This window comes from Nyctereutes procyonoides, unplaced genomic scaffold (assembly GCF_905146905.1).
Source record: "Nyctereutes procyonoides isolate TBG_1078 unplaced genomic scaffold, NYPRO_anot_genome, whole genome shotgun sequence".
NCBI classification, from domain to species: Eukaryota; Metazoa; Chordata; class Mammalia; order Carnivora; family Canidae; genus Nyctereutes; species Nyctereutes procyonoides.
This window is the reverse complement of record NW_026575146.1, coordinates 78,282,002-78,305,242: the sequence shown is the minus strand read 5'-3', so window position 1 is coordinate 78,305,242 and position 23,241 is coordinate 78,282,002.

The following is a 23,241-nucleotide window of genomic DNA, read 5'->3' as shown; positions in this document are numbered from 1 at the left end:
CCAGGCTGGGAAACCCACCCAGCTGCGGCACAGCCAGCTCTGGCCCTGTCCCCACTGAGGCGAGAATGGCCGCCTGGTCTCTGGTCTATGGCCCCCTAGCCAGCTCCAGCCAAATGCGCCATCATTCGTCCAGCCCCGATCACATCAATTGTCGAGCCTCCCCTCCTTGCTGACCGGCCATCTCGGCCATCAGCGGCCTCGGCCATTAGCCGGCTCCCGCCTCTGGCCTGAATTTGTTGAATCTCCCTTACCTGCCAGAACCGTCCAGACCAATGGAGCCCTTCCAGGGTGGTCTCCCTGACCCTCTCCTCAAGGGAGTCTGATGTCCCTGTTGTGTGACCCACGGCCCATGCCTCAGCGCGACCCCCCCCACCTCGGCACACTGTTCATGCTGTCATTCTTCAATGACCGCTAGCCACGGTGGTTCTGGTGGATCAGGAGGCTGTGTGTTTGAGTGTGTGTGTGTGTGAGTCCGCTTGCAGGCATGTGTGTATGGGTGATGGGATGGCTACAGCTGGGCTTTAAGTCAAAAGGAGTGTGTGTGTGTGTATGTGTGAGTAAGGGGTTAGGATATTAGCAGCTGTGCTTAGAGTCAAAGTGTCCGAGTGTGGTTGTGCATATGGGGAGTTAGGACATCAGGGGCTGTGCTTCACATGTGTGTACATGCGTGTGCACGTGTGTGGCTTTGATGCAGGGAGTGACTCAGTGGCTAGGGCTAGCCTCAGTTCCGGGGAGCTGAGAGGAGCTGTCTTGGGCATGGGGGAGCAGCACAGTACAGGGGTCTGCTTCTCACGCGCTTGTGAGCAAGTGGAGTATGTCTCTCCCAGACTCTGTTGCCTGTGTTTGTGAAAGTGACAGATGCTGCCTCCCTGGCCTCACTGCGGCGGATTAAGTCTGTGAATGCCACATGAGTTTGCACCCCAGTGGGGGAGGGTCCCCAGCCTGCTCTATCGCTCAAATGTGTGGCCACAGCCCTGGACAGTATATCCTGGGGGAAAGGGGCTAAAGTTGGTTTCTGCGAGGGAGATTGTGTCCGAATGGACGCGAAGGCCAAGGGCTCTGCATGTGTGTACAGGCGCCTGCACTCATGCTCACATGCTAGTCCGTGTTGTCCAAGGCACATCGTTCTGAGACACACACGTGTACACACGATTGCACAAGAGCTAGCTCCTCGCAGCCAGCCAGATGGAGTCCAAACTCCTCAGAGCCTCCACGGAGGGGTCCTGCATCAGGAGGGGTCCTGCATCACCGTGCCAACCTCCGCCCTTCAGGCCACACCCCCAACCTGGGCTGCTTCCTCCCAGTTTTCCTCAGCCATCATTCTGCCCTCCCACCTCCCCACATCCTCAGTGCCCAGAGCAGCGTCAAAGACCCACCTCCCTGTTTAAACCCATGCCTCCCCCCTTGTCCAGATTCCCGACAACCTGGAAACTCCCCCGGAGCTCACAGCCCAAGCACTAGAATCTTGTCTAAGGCTGGGATGGGGTCCCCTCCAGAGTCTATGGTTGGTGTCCGATAATTGTTTGCAGGTAAGAAGTGATCATGCTACCATCACCTGAATATCTCAGGGGACTGTACTTCATCTGCTCAGAGACTCACACTACTCAATAAATACCTATCAAATGTGGGGACCTAATACGTGGGGCCACCACCTCCAGCCTCTTGCTGGCTGTGTCAGAGCTGGAAAAGCTGCCTTCCCCGAGCATCTAATGAAAGTGGGGCTGTGTATGAGTGAGGGAAGGTGTAGCTGCCTTGCAAGGCCACTGTGTGCATGGGGGGCAGGTAGCTACACAGCCTGGGGCTCACAGCAGGGGTTGGGGGGCATGAGAGCTCATCTGTACCCCTATCTTTGAAGAGGCCCAGTCCCAAACTGTCACCAACAGAATGGGCTCTTGACCTCACTTACTTGTCAACTTTCCCATCAGGATACAAAGCGAGACCCAGGTCCTCAAAGCCCTCAATGAGCCATGTAAGGCATCTATCCACCTTAAAAGGTCCTGGGAGACAGTCTGTAGATGGAGGTCTCAGGGGGGCATGGAGCAAGCAGAGATGAGGCTGAGCCAGAGAAAGGACATGGTGCTGAGACAGCTACAGGGAGACCTCTAAGGACAGACCAAGCTTGGTACCAGGAATCCAAAGGCCTTGGCGCTAGCACTGCTTGGTAGCTTACAGCCTGGGAGGATGGTATGGACCTCAAACCCTCATCTGTGAAAGGGGCATCGCCAGGGCTCCAAAAGAGCTAGGTGGATGTGTCATCTCATCATCATCATCATCGTCATCATCATCATAGTCATCATCATTATTAGATCAGGAGGTGGTGGGCCTAAGGGGAAAACGATGAGTGATCTATATTTAGAAGAAAGAACAGATCCCCATCTGAGGAGACCCCACACTCACTCTCTCCTCAAACAATTCTCCATACCGGAGTTTCTCAAGCATTTCAATCCCGAGAAAAAGACCTGGAGATTAACCAGCACATATCAGATGTGGAAACTGCTCCCTTGCCCCCATGAGGTCCAAGCAGCCCCTGGTGTGGCCATCTGTCCTCCCCCAGGGCCTGCATTATACTCCCCACATTAGGATTATGAGCCAGGGCTCTGACAAGCTCTACCTAGTGGGGTGCTGAGGTTGAGGCCCTAGCTTGGCTGTCACACTAGTGGGAGAAGGGGTTCTGGCCTGTGGCCCCTGCATATAAGGAGCTAGCTTGTAGGAGCCCAAATGGAGGTGGCCTCAGTGGCCACTGATGGATCCGCTGGGAAAAAAATCTGTCCAGGACGCTGTCTGGGATATATAGGCTAACCTCTATGACACACACACCATGGGTGTGGGCATGCACAAACACCACACACACACACACACACACACACACACACCGTGGCCAAGTTCTTTCCCTATGACAGCCCCTGTCGCAGACACCCTCCATTTTCCCTGCAAAGACTGACAGAGGGAAGTGAGGGCAACCAAGGCCCCCAAGAACAGCACTGTGACCAAACAGAGGGTTGGCCAGTAGCTTAATGGAAATGGGGACGGGGATGTGGACCTCTCAATGGGCACAAATGAGCCTCTGTCCAGCATTACCCAGAAATCAGGAAGTAGACACAGAACTGCGTTACCAGCAAGTAGAGATGCAGACTGCAGCCCTGATCTCCTTCTCTCCTGGCCTTCCTTCCACCCCCTGACACGGGACGCTTTGTTACCAGGGAAGAGCCAGGGAAGGTTTCTGTGGGCTGACTTCGGGAGGGGGCATCTTCTCTTGTTTTGTTTTCTTGAACTGAGCTTCACGACTGCTGTGCAAGCATGCTGTCAAGCCCACCCATATGCCTGTGACCTCTGTACGCATCTTTCATCACGGCACCCAGATCCTGCTTCATAAGCCCACTCTCCCCCTAACCTAAGACACACAGAGACACCTAACAAAAACAACAGTAATAATAATAATAATAGCTCTGTGTAGCAAAGGTACTTTCACATGTGACTTTATTTAACATAGATCCTCGTGTGCACACACCACGTTCAGACCTAGTACACACACGCAGAACCTCTACTCCAACCACGCTGCACGTACGCATTGACGCACCCACTGCTGATGCCAGACTTGGCACACAGACCTGCACACGCGTGGATGGCTGCCATGCACTGAGCCAGCGAGTGCCTCCCAAGTGCACACTCAGTGAGGGGCCCATGAATGTCCAGACAAGGGAAGAACCAATATAAATGCCGGCGCCGACTCCCTCCTGCACACGTATGGCCCACAATGGGGACCCCCAGTACCCAGCCCCCTGCTGAACGCACAGGTTGTGATTCTACACCTTTGGCTCCTCATTCTGCCGAGGCTCCCAAGCCCTGCACACAGTCAGTCTACCCTGAACACCTCTTGCAACGTACACGGGCCTTGTACACAGGCACACTGCCGCCATGGTCTGACCCGTACACACCAGCCCCCCACTGCGCAATGACGCTATATTCTTATGCCCTAGGGGAGGGGGGCAAATTCACCAGACAAGATGGCAAGAGACTAAAACCTACTGAGTTAAGCAGCTCCTGGGGTCTTTCTCTAAACCCAGGTCCTGCTCCCCAACTCAGCAGGCCCCAGAAGCTAGAGAGAAATTGGGGAGTGGTCGGCAGGCCACAGGCTTTCTCTTAGGACCTTTTACCTGGGACTCAGAGGCTCTAAAGACCCTCTCAGATGCCCCCCCCCCTCAATTTTCTCCCTTTTCACTTCCCACTAGCCATCCGTGTCATTTCCTTCTCTGTCCACACCCTTCTCTCTCAGTGGGGCTGAGTCCACAGCCATGAGCCCTCACTTAAGGTATTCCCCTCCCCCTCCAATGGCCCCAGTAAGCATCCAGCGGGACTTCTCTAGGAAGCCGGAGGAAATAGGGGGTGGCGCTAGAACCCCAGGGCAGACCCAGGCCCCCAGCAGGGAAAAAAGATGGTAGAAATACTTGGGGGGGGGTATAGAATAAGGGTTAGGTTGTGGTGGGAACTCAGGGATTCTTGTCTTCGTGCAGAGCCCCTCTCCCTGGCACCCTGCTCAAGGCCAATGCTACCAAAGTGATGAATAAATGAAACTGAGGGAGGGGATAGAAAGGACAGGGAAATAGGGAGAATGAGTGGCAGGGAGGAAGAATGAAAGAGAAGGAGAAAGGGGGGAGGGAAAAAAGAAAAAAAAAGAAAGGAAGGGGTGGAAAGAAAGAAGATGGGGGAAAAACTGAGTGGAGAGGAGAAAGCTTTTATTGAGAGGAGGAAGAGACAAACTGGAAAACAGGGAGAAAGAGAACCGGCAAAGGGATGGAGAAAAAGCAGGCTGAGATAGGACAGGAGAGGAAGAAAAGAGAAGGGAGCACAGACGCAGGAGGAGGCCACCAAAGGGGTTCCCCAAGTTACAGACTTTGCCCAGAGAGCCAAGGGGTGCACCCTAGCTCCCCAACATCACTCCTGGGCCCTGGAGCTCCACTCCCACCTCTCCTCCTACCAGAAATGCCGCCGCCTCTCAGGCGCCCCATCCCAGCTGCTCCCTCTCCCATCTTCCACCCTGCCGGCAGTCCAGAGCACCCCGTTTCTTTCTCTTGCCCCTCGTTTCCACCCCCAGCCCATTCTGGTCCCCCGTGCCCTCTTACCTCTCCCCCCCATGCACCCTGCTTGCTTCGGAGCTTCAGACAGCACCAGCAACCAATATCTTCACCATCATCACACTAAACCGGCCCCCACACCCCCAGGAAAGGAGGAAAAAAAAAAGCAGGCGGCACCACCACCAGTCCTGACCCCCTCTCGCCTCATTTTCTCCACAGCCGCCCCTTCCCCAAACGCAGAGTCAAAAATGGGGATCCCGCCCAGCCCGGGGAGCCTCTCCAAAGCGCCGAAGCCAGCCGGGAGCGGATGCCACCTCGCCTCTCTTCTCTGCACTCGCTCCTTTTTGTATACGACGGCCCCAGCTGCGATGGGTTTTATTTTCATCGTCTTTTTATTGGTATTATTGTTTTTCTCTTTTTCTTTATTTTTTTGCCCGGGGGGCGGCAGCGACGAAGCGCCCACCGCCTGGTCTCCGTCGCCAGCTCCCGGCCGTCGGCTCTTTCTCTCTCGGCGCTGCTCTCACCTCCCTCCTTTCTCTTCTGTCTCCGCTCGCTCCTCCGTCCTCTCGGCTCCGTCCTCTGTCACTGCGCCCTCTCCTCCCTACGGCCTCCCGCCCCACGCCTCTCCTTCCCCCCCATCCTTCTTGCCCCTTCTCCCCTTTTTCTCTCCTTCTTCACCTCCTCTCCGTCCCCATTTCTTCCCATCCCTCCCCCCCCACCAACCACGCACATCTCCTTTTGGTTCCCTCGCCGCCACCGACAGCAAGCCACCCCCCTCGCCCCCAAATAATAAAAATATCCGGCCGGGGGCAAAGCCCCGACGCCGGCGCCGGGAGGGAGGCGAGAGGGCCGGGGCCGCAGCGGCGGCGGGCAGCCCGAGCGCGGTGCGGAGGAGCGGCGCCCGCCCGGCTCCCGCCCGGAGAGCTCTCTGCAATAGGCCGAGCCGGCTGCATTAAGCTTCTTGCAATCAATAAAGCGCGGGTCAGATTATGCAAAGCGCAGATATTAATATGCAAAGTTTTAAAGATTTTTAAATGGAAGGGCGAGCGCGGCGCGGGCGGGCGGGCAGGGGCTGCGAGGGGAGAGGGAGGAAGGGAGGGCGGGCGGGCGGGCGCGCAGGCGAGCTGGGGAGAGGAGGAGGCTGCCCGCCGCCCGCCCGCCCGCCCGCCCGGCTGCGCCGCGCCGCCTTGCCTTACCGCTGCTCCCATCGGTAGGCGCCGCTGTCTTCGCCATGCGCGTCAGCTGCACGGCTCCGAGGGGATGGCCGAGGAGGAGCCGCCGCCGCCAACGCTACCCCCGCTCCCGCTCCCGCTCCCGCGCCCGCTCGCTGCCTGCTGCTGGCGCTGCTCTGGCCGCTGCTCCTCGCCTGAGCTGCCGGCGCGAGCCCAGGCGCGCGCCATCCCCGGCTCCCACCTTGTCCCCATGGCAACCCCGGGCCCAAGGATGCTCAGAGAGAGAGCGCGAGCGAGAGAGCGAGGGGGGAGAGAGGGAGAGGGAGAGGGCGGGGAGCGCAGGGGACACGGAGGCAGGGAGAGGCCCGAGACCCACAGAGACACAGAGACACGCAGAGACGGAGCGACTCAGAGACATGCAGAGATAGGCTGAAACAGACAGAGACGCAGTGACAGAGAGAGGGGAGAGGGCGGGGAGTAGAGGGGGACACCGAGACCAGGAGAAGCCCAGAGACGCACAGAGACACACAGAAACGCAAAGAGACAGAGAGACAGAGGGGAGAGGGAGAGGGAGGGGAGCAGAGGGGGACTCAAAGGCAGGGAGAGACCCCGAGGCACAGAGACACCCATGGATAGAGAGACATCTAGAGACAGAGAGAAAACGGAGAGAGGAGAGGGCCAGGAGCTCAGAGGACACAGAGGCAGGGAAAGACTCAAAGAGACAAAGAGATGCCCAGAGACAGAGACACACAGACACACAGACACACATAGACCAGGGACAGAGAGGGAGAGGTGAGGAGCAGAGACAGACTCAAAGGCAGGGGGAGGCCTCAAAGAGACACCAGAGACACAGAGACAGGGAGGAAAGAGACAGGAGAGACAGTAGTACAGGAGACACGGGCAGGGAGAGACTAACAGAGGCAGAGAGATGTGAGAGACACATGGAAACATAAACACAGGCTTGGTGCAGGGGGTGAGAATGAGAGGTAGGGAGTTGTAAACAGGGGCATGAAGGCAGAGGAGCACCAAGAATCCCAGAGACATGCAGAGACAAAGAGATAAAGAGAAGAGGTCCGTGCGGAGAGAAAAGAGATGAAGAACTAGAAAGACAACCACAGAGAGGCAGACACACAGACAGGAGACAGTTATATATCTATATCGATAGCTACAGATACATAAAGAGAGGGAGGGAGAGAGAGTCAAAGAGAGACGTAGAGATAAGAGACACAGACATGCAAGAATCAGAGATGGGAAAAAGAGCTACACTCAGAGTTGGAGAGATACAGAGACAGGAAGAGAGAGACAGAGACAGGCACAGGGAGATAGACACGGAGATAAGAGAGACATGCAGAATCAGGGAGTACGAAGAAAGAGCCATGAGGGGGAAGGCAAAGCCAGAAAGGCACAGGCAGAGACCAAAAGATAAGGAGACAGAGAAGAGGAGAAGGCACCCAAAGAGAGAGAGACAGAGAGGTGGAGGCAGACAAGGAGACAGATGTTTAGTGAGGTGTAGACAGAAATACAGAGAAGTAGGGATTCTGGAAGAGAAGCCAAGAAACAGAAAGAAAAAAAGGAAATGTGCAAAGAGAGACACAGGATGAGACAACCAAAGAGACAAACAGAGACAGAAAGCCAAGACGGAAGATTTTGAGAGTAAAGGGTTGAGCTGAGAAACCCAAAGAGACAGGGACAGAGACTGCAGGAGACAGGGAGATGGTAAGATGAAGAGGGACACTAGAAGAGTCTTCCTGGTGGACAGAGATCCACGGGGGGAGATACGAGACAGAGACAGCAGGGGACAAATGAAGAATCAGTAATTGAGACTAAGACTTGGAAGTAGGGGACGAGGGACAAAGAGAAATAGCCTAGGGGAGGCCGGGGAGAGGGTAGAGACCAGGAGAGTGACAAGTGGGTCTAAGGGAGCACCAGCGGGAAGAGAGCATGTAGGGAAAACTAGAATAGCAGGGGATGGGGAGGGAGGGAGGGAGGAGGGCAGTATCCACACAGTGAGCATCACCCCTGTGCCAGGCACATTAAGGCAGGGAGGGAGAGGAAGGAGAGGGGGACTGAGCAGGAAGGGACCCCAGCCAAGGGAAGGTGGGCTCTGGGTCTGGGGAGGGCACGTGGTGGCTCTGGCCCCAAGTCGGGGGGGGGGGGGGGGGGGGGGGGCTGCGCTGCAGGGGAGGGGGGGAGGATGGGGCTTCCAGTGGTACCCAGAGCTGACGGGTTTGTGGGAGGGAGGAGGAGGAGCAACGCGGAGTCTTGGCTCAGAGGCTGCAGCTGCCCGAGGACGCTTTGTTACCCACCCTGCTGCTGCCCCGCACGGACTGTGTGGGCACACGGGTGACATGTGTGTGAGAGAAACACGAGAATCACCGACTGCCCACGTGTACAGAGAAGGCTCCAGGGACCTACACTGAAAGCGCGGAACAGAAATAAATACAGGAAACACCTACCCCGCGGGCGTACAAAGTAAGTACACGGGACATGTGCAGCGCATAACAGACTTGGAACTACCTCCTCAGCCCTGTACTGGGCAGCCTCTTGGGACCCACACTGTGTGCACAACACAGGTAAATGCGAGAAATACCTATCCCATGTGCATACAAAGTAGGTACAGAGACTAAGGCAGTACATGCATGAGCCGAGGAACCGCTTAATACCCCCTATACGGAGCAGGGCCCCAGAATCCACACTGCTTGTGTACAACACAAAACAATACAGGAAATGCCTGCCGCACCTGCACACAAACTAGGCACACAGGACCCATACATCATGAACATAAGGGACATGGAACCACATAACAAGCGGCTTCCCAGGATCCACACTGTACGTACACAGCATAAATAAATGCAGGAAGTACCCTATGGCTTGTGTCTATAAAGTAGGCACACACCTAATATTAGGACCTCAGGGGTCTGAATATGACAGACACCCACGAGCAGGTTCTGGAGACCCGCAAAGTGCATACTACACAAGTAAATATAACAAATACCCACCTTGTTTGGATGCAAAGGCCCAGGGGTTCCACTGATAAGGACAAACTCAAAAGGGGTGTGTATAATGACTATAAAGGAACAACCCACCTTGGAAGAACCAAGAAGGAACAGTGGGCCCTGCCATGAGCTCCCCACTGTGTGTGCACGGACACCTTGATGCCTGTTAAAAGGGAAGCTCCAGGCAGGGACTAGGGCCACGGGATATTCTGTTTTCTACCCTACCCTGAAACCCATAAAGGACCCACACGTGGTGGGAGCTTCTCCCCTCCAAGAATGAGTGAGTAGGCAATAACTACATGTATAGTGAGCACACACTACACACTCAAGTACTAGTGTCAATGATTCCAAAACGTTGATTGGATACATACATGCAAAATCCTTATCAGATGTTTACTGGACAGTATGCTGAGCAGTGATGGCCCGCTGCTGATATATGAAAGGTGTCTTTTAATTATCCAGAATATCCCCATGAAGCAAAAGCTGATGTCACTCACATAGCACGGGCAGATCCAGGAGGAGTCTCAAGTTAAGCCATGGGGGCAGGTTGCCCTAACTGCTCTCAAGGGCTCCACACACAGCCCTGAGTCAAGACCATGAGGCTTAAGGCAGCCACCAAGCACACACAAAGACACACAAGGCACATTGCACACAACACGGGGGAAATGTGCATGCTCCCCCTCCTTCTGAAGGAGCCCTAATTCCAGAAGTGCTGGATTCTTGGGAGGAGTGCACGGGCATATGAGTCTGAGTGAGGCTGTGTCTGGAGATGGGTGAATAGCTCTTCTTGTGCCAATGAACTTGTGGCCTTAGCTCTCACTCCCTACTCCTTCTGCCCCTTCACATTCCAGAGACTGTGTAAAAATAGCAGTACCTGGTGTACACTAAGTGCAACATGTTGTAAGCTATGGATACTCTTAATCATGCGTGTGCATATGAATGCACATCTAGATGGAAGCACATGCTCACTAATGCAATGTGTCTGTCCCTGTATCTGTAGCCACCTATCCATGTGAGTGTGGGCATGTGGACATCTTTGTGTCTGGGTCCCCAGTCTTGCGTCTCCCTTATAAACTGAGGACAAAGTGGGTAAGATAAAGGAAATGGAGGCACACAAAGGGGGAGGAGCACTCTGGGAGAAGGAGGAGGGTTGTGGATAGGAAGAGGGAAAGAGGAAAAGACCCATCAATGGAATGGGGCCAAGGGAAGGAGGAAAGGAGCTTCAAGGATGGAAGCAGTGGGAGAGGGTAGATGAGGAAGGAGAAACAGTGGGCTGGGAGAAAGGAAGGAGGCCGGCAGGAGAAAGGGATGCAAGTGAGACCCACTGGAGAAAGAAGAAAACTGAAGAAGGTGCCAAGAAAAGGAAGGGGCCTCAGGATGGAGGGAGGGAGGGAGGCAAGGGAAGGAAATAAGAGAGAGAGAGAGGTTTTTCTGGTCTGCACAAAATTTAGAGATCTCCCCCAAGGGCCTCCTTGAGGGAAGGAGTCTGAGTAGGGGATGAAGGGGAATGGAAGGGAACAGAGGAGATAAAGGAGGAGAAAACATAATGAGGCTCCCCAGAATGGGACAGCCAGCTGCCACCAGCATCCTAAAAGGGGCTCAGGAGACAGGGACCTCAGTGGCCCAGAGAAAGAGGCACACAGAGCATGCCAGGCAGAGGCAGAGGAACATCTGAAAGGAGTGAGTCTCGGAAGAGGTGGGGGGATAGCTGAGCGACCCGTGGACTCAGGGAGGCCAGGGCTCAATGGTGGAGACTTCCAAAGGCCAGAAGAAAGCTGCAGTGGGCAAGAGAGAGGGACAGAAGACCAGGTAGAGGGACAAAGCCTAGCCGGGGCAGAAGAATGAGGACTTGTGGACTGGAAATGGCTGGAGCAGCTGGAGGGCATCCTGAAGGCCATGGGTACCTGGCAGATGAGCCCTGTCTTATGCACATCCAAGATCCAGAGGTTCTCCTAGGTGTGCTCTCTCAGAACATTCGATTCAGTTCCATTTAAGAAAACATCTACTGAGTGCTAGTATGTGCTAGTGCTATGCTGTGAGCTGAAGACACAGGGTGGCCGAGGTACAACGCTGCCTTACAGAGACCTGGTCTGCACAGAGACAGTAAACATGCAGTTAGTGAAAGAGGCGGTAACACAGATGGACCCCAGAACAAAGTGAGAGAAGCTGGACATGGAAGACTACATACTGTAGGATCCCATTTACAGGAAATTCTACCCTCTACCCAGAGCAAAACTATAGCAGCCCAAAAGCAGATCAGTGGTTGGAAGTGCTGGGATTAGGAGGGGACTTGTGGGGTAATGGGCATGTTTTGCATCATACTGTGGTGGTGGTTACATGACAGTGGGGTTGGGGGGGTACTCATCATACACTAAGAACTGGTGAATACTGGATTTAAATTATACTGCAATAAAGCAGACCAAAAATAAGTAAATAAAGAAGCAATTATAAGCCAGAACATTGAGACTCAAGATAGGGAACACTCAGTATTCTGCAGGAGCCAAGAGAAGGTAAAGGGGGCAGTGAGAGAGGGCTTCCAGGAGGAGGTGATGTCTGAGATAAGATCTAAAGGATGGGGGTGAATGGTGAGGCATTTCCATGGCCATGGCGGTAGGACTTTCATGTGGAAGCAGGTGAGAACTGTAAAAAGTTCGATATATTTTTTTAAGATTTTATTTTTAAGTTATCTCTATACCCGACATGGGCTCAAACTCACAACCCGGAGATGGAGAGTCATATGCTCCACCAGCTAAGCCAGCCAGGAGGCCTGAAAGTTCAGTATGTCTTGGGCATAGAATGCAAAGTGGAACTAATGAGAGTATAAAAAATCAGAGTCCAAAATACAAAGCCCATGACTTCCGGGGGTACCATGTTGACTAAGCCCCCCCTGCAGCCCGCAGGCCCTCCAGAGGGAAATTGCAACATGGGACTGGGGATTGTGAATCTGCCCCTGTGTACCTCACAAAAAGGCCTTCCTTCCCCAGCCCTTCCAGAACTTCTTCTCTATTCCCTTCACATCAGAACGTCCCTCCCCCCTAGTAAACAGCCTCTGCAGTGGGTCAGCTCCCTATTCCCTGCCACAGCCCACATCAAGCCCACCAGCTTGCCAGGCCCCAGCAAATCCCTTCAACCTGGATTCCGTGTGGCCACTGCCCCCTGGTGGCTACAGCCACGCATTACTGAGGATCAAGGGCCAGTCCCAAAGCCAGGCCTAGTCTCTTCCCCTCCAGGGCCCAGTCCAGGCCACTCCTATCACTGTCCCCTTCCCCAGACTGCCTCCTTCTTGCTAAATCCAACACGTGCTTCTCAGTCATAGGACATGCCCTCTCTACAGCATTGGGCACAACTGTCTTAAAAATCCTCTTTGCATCTAAGAAAACTCACTCTCTTGGTTCTCTTGCTCTGTCTCAGCTGCTCTCTCTGGGTGAATCTTCCCCTCCCACAATTGCCTTCTCTAAGCTGGTAAACCCAAATATTTCTCCATCTTATCCCTCTCTCCTAAACTTGGGACCCAGATATCCAGTCACCTCCTGGAGGTCTCAAAGTCACCTCAAAATCAAAATGTCCAACCTGAACACACTGCCTTCCCCACCATGCCCCACCTCCACCCGATGTGAGCTTCTTCTCTCCCTACCGACCTCTCCATCTGATTCAGCAATCCAGTCAGAAAAATAGCCCAACACTGAGGGGGGCACTTGACAGGATGAGCACTGGGTGTTATGCTAAATGTTGGCTAATTGAACTCCAATTAAAAAATTAAAAAAGAAAAAAAATTAAAAAAGAAAAATAGCCCCAGACTTGGCAGCCTCTTTGTCACATTCACCTCCATGTCAGACTCAAAATCCCATCCAGTTCATTTACTTTCTTAATATATTTTTAAAGATTTTATTTATTTATTTGAGAGAGAGAGAGCAATAGAGAGCACAAGGAGGGGCAGAGGGAGAGGGAGAAGAGGCTCCCCGCTCAGCAGTCTGATGAGGGGCTCTATCCCAGGACCCCAGGATCATGACCTGAGCTGAAGGCAGAGGTGAGCCACCTAGGTGCCCCGTACCTTCTTAATATTAAGATGAACCACATAAAAATTGCCAACAGTCAACTGGCTTTTTCTTTATAAAACAGCAATTTCATAGATCTCAACCTATTTCTCAAATCTATCCCCTCTTTTCTTCCAGTGACACTTGCCTCAGGTCCTCATTCAGGCCTCCACACCTGATGCACCGGCTTCCTGCCTGGCCTCCCAGCCTCCAGTCCTGACTTTTCTAGTCCATTTTCCACAACCAGCCACTGGAGCGATCTTTCTACAACATGGCTTTGATGAAATCACTCCCTGCTTCAAACTCTTTCAGGGCTCCCCGTCACCAACAGAATGAAAGCCAAAATCTTCCTTAGCCAGTTTTTCAGGCCCTTCCCAGTATCTGGCTCCCCTCCTGCTCCTCCAGTCAGCACCCACTATGCACTGTATACTCCAAACCAGACCACCACCACTTCCTTGAATTGGCTTCCTCTGACCTCCTGCCCTTTGCACATGCAGTTCTCTATAACTGGAATGTCCTTCCCCCTCTTCTCCCTCTGGCTAATTTCAATTCAACTTCAAGAACCATTTCATAGGGGGTGCCTGGGTGGCTCAGTCGGCAGAGCATGCACTCTCGATCTCTGAGTTCAAGCCTCACGTTGGATGTACAGATTACCTTTAAAAAATAAAGCATTTTTTAAAAAAGAACCATTGCATATATCCTAAGCTATAAAAATCTCCAGTTTATACATTCATGCATTTAATACACACAGCTGGAGTAACCCATATAAGTACGACCTCCACGGAAGGTGCTAGTGATGCCAAGAGGGAGAGAATACAATTCCTGCCCTCAAGAGCTCATGGTCCAGTAGGAGAGACAAGCACATCAATAAATCAAAACAACATGGTGTGCTGGGACACAATACCAGCCTGGGTAAATTTTCTTGAGTTTTATTTTATTTTTTTTTAATTTTTTATTTATTTATGATAGTCACACAGAATGAGAGAGGGAGGCAGAGACATAGGCAGAGGGAGAAGCAGGCTTCATGCACTGGGAGCCCGACGTGGGATTCGACCCCGCGTCTCCAGGATCGCGCCCTAGGCCAAAGGCAGGCGCCAAACCGCTGCGCCACCCAGGGATCCCTTTTCTTGAGTTTTAAAGGGGAAATCGTTCTCCTGAAGTGGGAGGGGCATTAAAATCAGAGAGGACAGTAGAAAGAAAGACATGCATGTGAAGAAGAGCAGGTTGTGGGCAGGCAGGCAGTGAGGTTGCTAACATACAAACTGTGTCAGAAAGATCCTTCTGGAAAGGCTGGATGGGGCCCTATCATTAAGCATCTTTTGATCTCAGAGGCCATGGGGGGCTTTAATCCAGGGCAGCTCTGTGTTTTTGAGAGGGTCAGAGTGAGGCAAGAAAAACCAGGAAGCTGTTGCAATAACCCAACCAAGAGGAGCTAAAGGCTGATATTGTGACATTATTAGCAACCCAAAGCAGGTGACTGGTTTGACAAACTTTGAGGTAAATCCAGTCAGCAAGGCTTTATGTCTGGATATGAGGGTGAGGGAGAGGGTGGTGTCAAGGGTGATGACCATGTTTCTCACCTGGATGACTGGGTGGACGGAGTGCCATTCATTGAGACAGGAGAAAATATGAGGGAGGCACAGAGCTTACTTGAAGAAGTTCTTTTTTGGAACTTCTTTTTTTTTAAGATTTTATTTATTTATTCATGAGAGAGACACAGAGAGAGGCAGAGACATAGGCAGAGGGAAAAGCAGGCTCCCTGTGAGGAGCTAAGTGTGAGACTTCATCCCAGGACCCCAGGATCACGCCCTGAGCCAAAGGCAGATGCTCCACCACTAAGCCACCCAGGCGTCCCCTTTTCGGAACCTCTTATGTCTGAGGTATGCATGGGACACGCTCTGATCCAGCAGTCTATACTGGCTCTGCAGTGGATATTAGAATATAACATGGAGAGAGTCTGGGCTGAAAGTTTGCACATCATCAGCATACTGGTGAAAGCTAAAATCACGTGGGTGGATGACGTCTCTCAGGAAGAACGTGCAGAAGGAGAAGAGCTATGGGTCAAGAAAGGAGCCTGGGGAAGAGCCACATTTCAAAGATGTACAGAGGAAGAGGAGTCCCTATATGGACCAGAGAAGAAGCTGTCAGTGAGGAAGAAGAACGATGACTAAGCTAGGTCACGGAAGCTATGGTAGGCAGCCCTAAGAGGCACCCAGTGACCCCTGCCTTGGGGGTCTTGTGTGATCCCCTCCCCGTAAGTGTGGGCTGGACCTAGACACTCACTTCTCATGAAGAGAATACAGCAGAAGTGATGGCTTGTCACTTCCAAGATTAGATTATAAGAAGACTACAACTTCTATACATGCTCGCATGTCTTTTTCCCCTTCTCTCCTCTCTCCTTCCCATCCCTGATCCCTCTGTTGGATCACCCACCCTGGGGAAACTCTTGCATGCTATATCCCCCCCACACACACAACCCGAGCCTTCAGACCCTTCAGACGAGATCACAAGCCCTCAGCTAAACCGCTCATGGATTCCTGACTCGAAGAAACTATGAGATAATAAATGTCTGCTGTTCTGAAATGCTAAGTTTTGCAGATCAATTTGTTATGCACAAGCCAGGAAGGAAAGATTGTCTTTTGTTTTTCCTTTTTTTAAAAAAAGATTTTATTTATTTATTCATGAGAGACACAGAGACACAGTCACAGGGAGAAACAGGCTCCCTGAGGGAAGCCCAATGTGGGACTCAATCCTGGGATCACGCCCTGAGCCGAAGGCAGACGCTCAACCACTGAGCCACTCAGGTGTCCCAGGAGGAAAGATTTTCAAGAGAGAGGTACTGGTCAATGGAGTCAAAAACTGCAGACAAAGACTGAAAAATGTCCTTGGATTTGGCAAGAGAAGGTCACCAACAAGCTTAGTGCAAATGGTTTCAGTGAGTTGAGGCTCAGAGGGAGATGAAGGCTGGGTCTGGTGAGCAGGAGTGCTCTGCGCCACAGACATCCATTGTTTCTGCCTGACCAGCATCCATTTCCCCCTCGTCTATGATAGCTCTCTGATTTTTCTCTGAGTAACCACCCTTGGCCTACCAGATACAATTCCAGGAGACTGTCCAACAGGGTGCCCAGCTGTCCACAGGCCAAGGGGAGGCTACATGGCTCAAGCCACACCAATCAGAGGCTGTCCCTGGAATTTGAATCGTGAGCTTACATGACCTGCCACTGGAACCTGGTTGGAGCTGATTCAGACGGCAGCCAGGGCCCAGAGGAGACTGTTATTCCTTCTTGCTATCTCCATCCCTGCCATGCCCCTGGTTCAAATCCTTTTGGAAGCCGGGCTCTTCAGACGCTCCCTCCATCTGTGTGCCACCCTCATTTCCTTCTAATCAATTCTTTTCTTGCTTAAGTTTGCAAGTCAGTCTCTGTTGCTTGCAGTCAAAGAACCCTAACTCATACATGTTCTTGCCAGAATTTTGGATGAGGGGCACTTAGGTAGCTCAGTGGTTGAGCATCGACCTTTGACTCAGGACCCTGGGATCAAGTCCCACATCAGGCTCCCCTCAGGATGCCTGCTTCTCCCTCTGTCTATGTCTATGTCTCTGCCTCTGTGTGTGTGTGTCTCTCACAAATAAATAAAATCTTAAATAAAAAGAATTTTGGATGAGATGAGGAGGAAGAAAAAGGACAGGCAACAGAGATAAAAGGAGGTAGAGGCTTTTTGTTAGTTTTTAAGGCAGTAGAAACTTGGACATATTTACAGGCTAAGAGGGAAGAAAGAGAAGGAAGGACCATTGAAACAGAAAGGAAGGATGATGGAGTGATGCTCTAGGAGTCACAACGGGCTGGGTGATACATAGGTGGAAAGGCTGGCCTGGAACACAGCCTGGAGAAGTATAGTAAATCTGGGTGTGGATCCCTATAGGTTTGAATAGGAAGCTGAAGGAAATCATGATGGATTCACCTTAATTGTATTTATTGAGACTCAAAGGGTAGTGTCAGAGGATACTTGTGGGAAGGGGTAACAGAGAGAGGCTGCCAAAGAAGTGGGACTACTTTGCCACCATCCTTATCTGTTTTTTTTTTTAAGATTTTATTTATTTATTCATGAGAGACACACACAGAGAGAGAGGCAGGGACACAGGCAGAGAGAGAAGCAGGCTCCATGCAGGGAGCCCGATGTGGGACTCGATCCAGGGACTCCAGGATCATGCCCTGGGCCGAAGGCAGGCACTCAGCCACTGAGCCACCAGGGTATCCCAGCCACCATCCTTCTCTGAGCCAGTCTCAACCACCTGGACTGAGGCTAGGGCTATGCTGCCAGATGAGGCAGATGGCCCCCTGTAAGGCAATCAACAGTGTGCTGGTCATTTTCCCTTTGTCCTTCCAGGTCCGCCCCCACCCTTCTCTACCCATGCCCCAGGTTCCTGTGCCCTCCGACATCTACCTGGGATCTCCACAGAAGCACCAGCAGGATGTTAGAGTCGGAAAAGAAAGCACTGTTGTAGATATTTCTCCTCCTACTCCCAGCTCTGTGTCAGTACCGTGGTTCTGGCAGTGGCTGTACCTTTCACAACTTCAGCCCCTCTCGGGCATGTTCCACAGCTCTCACTGGGCTCCAGTAGTACCGTTTCCTCTCCTCACCCCTGCAGACCTAAGGGTGGTCACAGCTTCCTGCTGCTTTCACCTCCCTTGTTGGCTCCCTCAACCCTACCCACACCTCTGCAAATAGTTCCTTCATTAAATTATCTTCAAAATCCCAGCTGTGATGCCCTGTTTCCTGCTGGGACCCTGACTATTAGAGAGCTAGTGAGAAAGATCAGATAGTCTCATATGAGGCTCTGGCTGGGCAGGGAAGGGAGAGAAGCCAGAAGGGGTCCGACCAACTGGCCCCAAACAGAGGGATCAGGGGAGTGGAGCTCTCTGTGAGTTAATCTACAGGTGTGATGGCAGTGGGGGCCTGGGAGCCTGGAAGGCAGGTGCTGGGATCAGAGTGCAAGATACTGGATTTCAAGCTTGGAAAACAGTAATGGGTTGTGGTTAAAATCAAGGCTTTTTTTGTTTTAATTTTTTTTTTAAAGTAGTTTCCACACCCAGCGTGGGGCCTGAACTTACAACCCTGAGATCAAGAGTCACATGTTCTACCTACTGAGCCAGCCAGGCCCCCCTAAAACCTGGGCTTTTTAATTTGGGATCCAGAGAATCCTGTGTTAGCATCCTTGCCCTGCCACTTCACTATGCGTCAGCCAGGGAAGTGACTTCACCTTCCTTACTGTGCATCCTCACCTTTAAAATGAGGCTCCTAATACCAACCTTGCAGGTTTTTGTGAGGGGTAAACACACATAAACCATTTGGCACTATGCCTGCCATGTAGTATGAATGCTCAGCAAATGTTCACTATGTGTACTGCACTTCTGAGTAATGACTTAGTCCAAGGTGTGGTCAAGGGAATGAATGGCTGGTTTGGGAGGAAGGTCAGCAGAGATGAGGTGGAAAGAGGCCAAGAGGTAAGATAATTGGAAGGATGAGTTATCACAGGGAGGTTAAATATTCCAGGGGGATCGTGGCATGGGGTAGACATGCAGTCTGTGAGGAGGTGCTAGAGTCTTCAGGAATGAGGGCAAGCAACCAGAGTCAACACATGTCAATGAGGAAGTGGCACAGTGGTAGAACCTTTAGACATAAGCCTCAAGGAAGCCCGAGTTCCCTGAAGCCAGATTGGACTCAGTATGTGCCTCATCTGAGCTCCCACAGTGACTTGTGTGTCCTCTTGAGACGCCCACAGTGATCATGTCCCCCAATAAGTCAGAGCTGTCAAGAGAGGGATTGGATCTGACCCATCCTGTAGTAGCTAGAACAGAAGTATACATTGTTAAACGATTGTTGAATGACAGGAGAGGGGTTCAGGAAAGAGCACAGTTCTGGATGACATTTAGCAAAGTGGCAGGGCCAGGACGCTAACGCAGGACTCTCTAGGTCGCAAATTAAAAAGCCCTGGTTTTAGGGGCACCTAGGTGACTCAGTGGTTGAGCGTCTGCCTTTGGCTCAGGTTGTGATCCCGGGGTCCTGGGATCAAGACCCGCATCAGGCTCCCTGCAGAAACCTGCTTCTCCGTCTACCTATGTCTCCGCCTCTCTCTTGCTGTCTGTCATAAATAAGTAAAATCTTTTTTTAAATTTTTTTTATTTATGATAGTCACAGAGAGAGAGAGAGAGAGAGAGGCAAAGACACAGGCAGAGGGAGAAGCAGGCTCCATGCACCGGGAGCCCGACGTGGGATTCGATCCCGGGTCTCCAGGATTGCGCCCCGGGCCAAAGGCAGGCGCCAAACCACTGCGCCATCCAGGGATCCCATGAATAAGTAAAATCTTAAAATAAAAAAAAATAAAAAGCCCCGGTTTTAACCACAACCCATTACTGTTTTCTGCACTCAAAATCCAGTATCTTGCACTCTGATCCCAGCACCTTCCAGGCCCCCAGACCCTCAGGTCCCCACTGCCATCACACCTATAGATTAACTCACAGAGAGCTCCTCTGCCCTGATCCCTTTGTTTGGGGCCAGTTGGCCAGACCCCTCTTGGCTTCTCTCCCTTCCCTGCACAGCCAGAGCCTCATATTGGACCATCTTATTTAAGTTTGACTTTGTCGCATTTATCTCTCTGCATTCTCTTTTAATAACCTAGTGCCTTAAAAACACTTCTTATTCAATTTAAACAAATGTTCCCTGAGGGGCGTCAGTTGAGCATCCAACTCCTGAGTTCGGCTCAGGTCATGATCTCAGGGTTGTGAGATGGAGCCCAGAATTGGGTTCTGCATACTCCCCTCTCCCTTTACCCCCACCCATTGCTCACTCTTTAAAAGAAGAAGGAGAAGGAAAGAAAAGAAAAGAAAAGAAAAGAAAAGAAAAGAAAAGAAAAGAAAAGAAAAGAAAAGAAAAGAAAAGAAAAGAAAAAGAAAAAAGAAAGACAAGACAAATGTTCCTGAGATCTCATACATACTGTTCCATCTATCTGGATTACCCTTGCCCATACCATCCACTCAAAGACTTCTTACTCCTCATTCAAGAGTGAGCAGAAATTAGTCATCAGGGTGAAGAAAAATAAACGACGATACCACACGTTCATCAGACTGGCAAAACTAAAGTGTCTGACAATACCAAGTGTTGATGAGGATGTGTAAAGACAGGATGCAAAGACAACTCTCATTCAGTGCTGGTGGGAGAGTAATCTGGTACAAACACTTTAGAAAAATACTTTGGCAATGTGGCAGGCTGCAAAATGGCCCCCAAAACATATCTTCGGCTCAATCCCCGGAATCCATGAATGTTATCATGGATGGCAAAAAGACTCCAGATGTGGTTAAAGTGAGGATTTTGAGATGAGATTATCCTGATCATTTGAGTGGTCCCTAAATGTCATAACATGTGTCCTTATTAAGAGGGAGGTCAACAGAGATGTGACACAGACAGAAGAGGAAGCAATGTGATCACAGAGGCAGAGATGGGAGGAATGTGGCCACAAGCCAAGGGATGCTGGCACCCATCAGAAGTTGGAGGAGGCAAAAAACAAATTCTTCCCCAGAGCCTTTGGAGGGAGTGTGGTTCTGCTGACATCTTGATTCTGGCCCAGTGAAAATGATGTTACACTTCTGGCCTCCAGAACTACAGAGAATACATTTCTGTTGTGTTAAGGCATCAGATCTGTGGTTATTTATTACATCAGCCATTGGAAACTAATATTGGTGGCATCTATGAAACCTGAACATACCCACATCCAGCAGTCCCCCTTCCAGGTATATCCCAATAGAAATGTGAGCATTTGCTCACCAAAAACCATGCACGACAACATTTGCAGCAGCATTACTCATTATAGCCCCAAAGTGGAAATGATTTCTACGTCCATCAACGGTGCGATGCATGAAGTACTTTGTAGGATGGTCATAAAAATGAGTCAACTGCAAACAGACACATAGAGGAACCTCACAAACGTGACACTGAGCAAAAGAAAGCAGACGCAACAGAAGACATATTGTACGATTCCATTTATATCAAGTGCAAGAGATAAACTTAACTACATCGAGGGACATAAAACAAGCCAAAACGAAACAAAAGCAAAGAATTATTACTGTAAAAGGCGGGATGGTGTTCCTAGCTAGGGGAAAGAAGGAGCAGGTGTGGTCAGGAGGGAGTATATGACAGCCAGGTGGCAGGGGGTGGGGGATGTCTGGGATGCTGGCAATGTATTTCTTAATGTGGGAGGCACAGGTGTTTCACAAACACACTAACACCGCACTAGCAACGTATATCCTTTGTCCGTACTTTTCGGAATGTTGTATTTCACAGCTGAAAGGTATGGTGGTGGCGTTGATTCTAAACAGAATGAACAGGGGTCCGATCCTTGAGGCCTTTCTGGGGCGCTCCACTCAGCGTCCTCTGGGCTCCCGCAGCCTCTGCTAATGATTCAGGTCACCGACCCTCCGGGGCTGCGACCCGCGGTGGCCCTGCGTGGCTGGCCCGCCAGAACAGGAGCTGCGGGGCCAGCGCCCGGCCAGAGCGCCGCCAGGGACTCCGGCGGAGGCCTGGGGACAGGTGCGCGGCCACGGGGCCTGCCTCACTCTACCACTTTCTAGCGTTACTGTGACTGTGATCGTGGCCAGCCCGTGGGAGCTGATGGCCGCTGAGCAACCGACGGGGGGCGGACTCTGCACCGCCGCCACTTACCTCTGACTCTCCCTAAGGCCTTCAGGGGGGCTGCTCTCTCTGCTGGGAGGCTTCCTCTCGGTCACTCGGTTGAACTCCTACTCATCCTGCAAGAGCCAGATGCGGGCTCCTCTCCTCTGTGAAACCTGCCTTCCTCTGAGCTCCCACAGGCCCCTCCGTCGCCTGGCCGCAGCCTGTCCATGCCCTGCCCCACAGAATCTGTCCCAACTCCTGAAGATCTTTGATCTCCCCGGCTTGTGTCCTCATGGCCTGGGTCTGACCCACTTCTGAGCCTCTGGGGTGCGTCGGTCACCGCCGGTGCCGGGCGCGGGCTCTGGCAGGTCCAGGCGAGCTCCACAGCGCGCGCGCCCACGGAGGCTCTGCAGGCGAGACGTCTCAAGGTTCCCGCCACCGCCGACTCCTGCATGCACTGCGCCTGCGCGGGCGCCGGCGGCCTCGCGGTTAGGCGTCCCTACGCCCGGCACGCGCGTGCCAGCGAAAGGGGCGGGCCCCGGCTGAGGAGGACGGGTGGGAGGAGCCTAGAGGACGGGCGGGGCCTGGGCGGGGCGCGGGCGGGGCCCGTGTCACGGAACTGACGCGCGGACGGGGCCCGAATCTCTCCCAGCGAGGAGGCGGAGTCATCACTCAAAAGGGGCGGAGAGACAGGCCTCAAAGACCATGAAGAGGCCAACTCTGCAGCTCAGCCCAGCGGCGGCAGTACCGGCAGCCGCTCGACACCCAAGTACGGAAAGCCCCAAACCTTCAAGAGAAAACCTACTCCCGCCCAGACCCAGGAGAGTCCCCCAGCTGTTGGGAGGAAGGGGCGTGGAAACCTCCCACCTGCCTCCCCAACCTGCGTCCACTAGGGCAGAGAGCTCTGGAGCTCAGCGCTTCTCCATCCCCCAGGCAAGTCACCTCCCTTCTCAGAAGCCCATTTCCTGTCAAAAATGGGGGTAGAAGGGATCCCTGGGTGGCGCAGCGGTTTGGCGCCTGCCTTTGGCCCAGGGCGCGATCCTGGAGACCCGGGATCGAATCCCACATTGGGCTCCCGGTGCATGGAGCCTGCTTCTCCCTCTGCCTATGTCTCTGCCTCTTTCTCTCTCTCTGTGTGACTATCATAAAATAAATAAAAAAAAAATTAAAAAAAATAAATAAACATTGCATTTAAAAAAAAAAAAATGGGGGTAGAATCCCTACTTCACACAGGCTAAGCATCAAATAAATAGATCTTGAGTGGGTGCCCAGGAGACCTCAGCTCCCTCCCGGCGAGGGT